We start from the raw sequence: 479 nt of genomic DNA, 5'->3' as shown, positions 1-479 counted from the left end.
GCAACTTGCTCTTCAGTGACATATTCATCCTCTTCAGAGGGAGAATACTCATCAGAGCTCATGAATGGCAGGAGTAAATCCAATGGAATCTCTATGGTCTCATTTTGAGCCTCAGATTCCCATGGTTCCTCATTGGGGAACTCATTGGAGGTCAGTGGACGTCCATTGAGGTCTTCCTCAGTGGCGTTCACTGCCCCTTCCTCCTCTCCAAATTCGGCCATGTTGATGGCTTTGCACTCTCCTTTTGGATTTTCTTCTGTATTGCTTGGAAGAGTACTAGGAGGGAGTTCAGTAATTTTCTTGCTCAGCTGACCTACTTGTCCCTCCAAGTTTCTAATGGAGGACCTTGTTTCAGTCATGAAACTTTGAGTGGTTTTGATTAGATCAGAGACCATGGTTGCTAAGTCAGAGTGGTTCTGCTTAGAATTCTCTGTCTGTTGCTGAGAAGATAATGGAAAAGGCTTGCTATTGCTAAACCT

Source organism: Arachis duranensis, chromosome 2, assembly GCF_000817695.3.
Source record: "Arachis duranensis cultivar V14167 chromosome 2, aradu.V14167.gnm2.J7QH, whole genome shotgun sequence".
In the NCBI taxonomy this organism is placed as follows: domain Eukaryota; kingdom Viridiplantae; phylum Streptophyta; class Magnoliopsida; order Fabales; family Fabaceae; genus Arachis; species Arachis duranensis.
Note: the sequence above shows the minus strand (reverse complement) of the source record.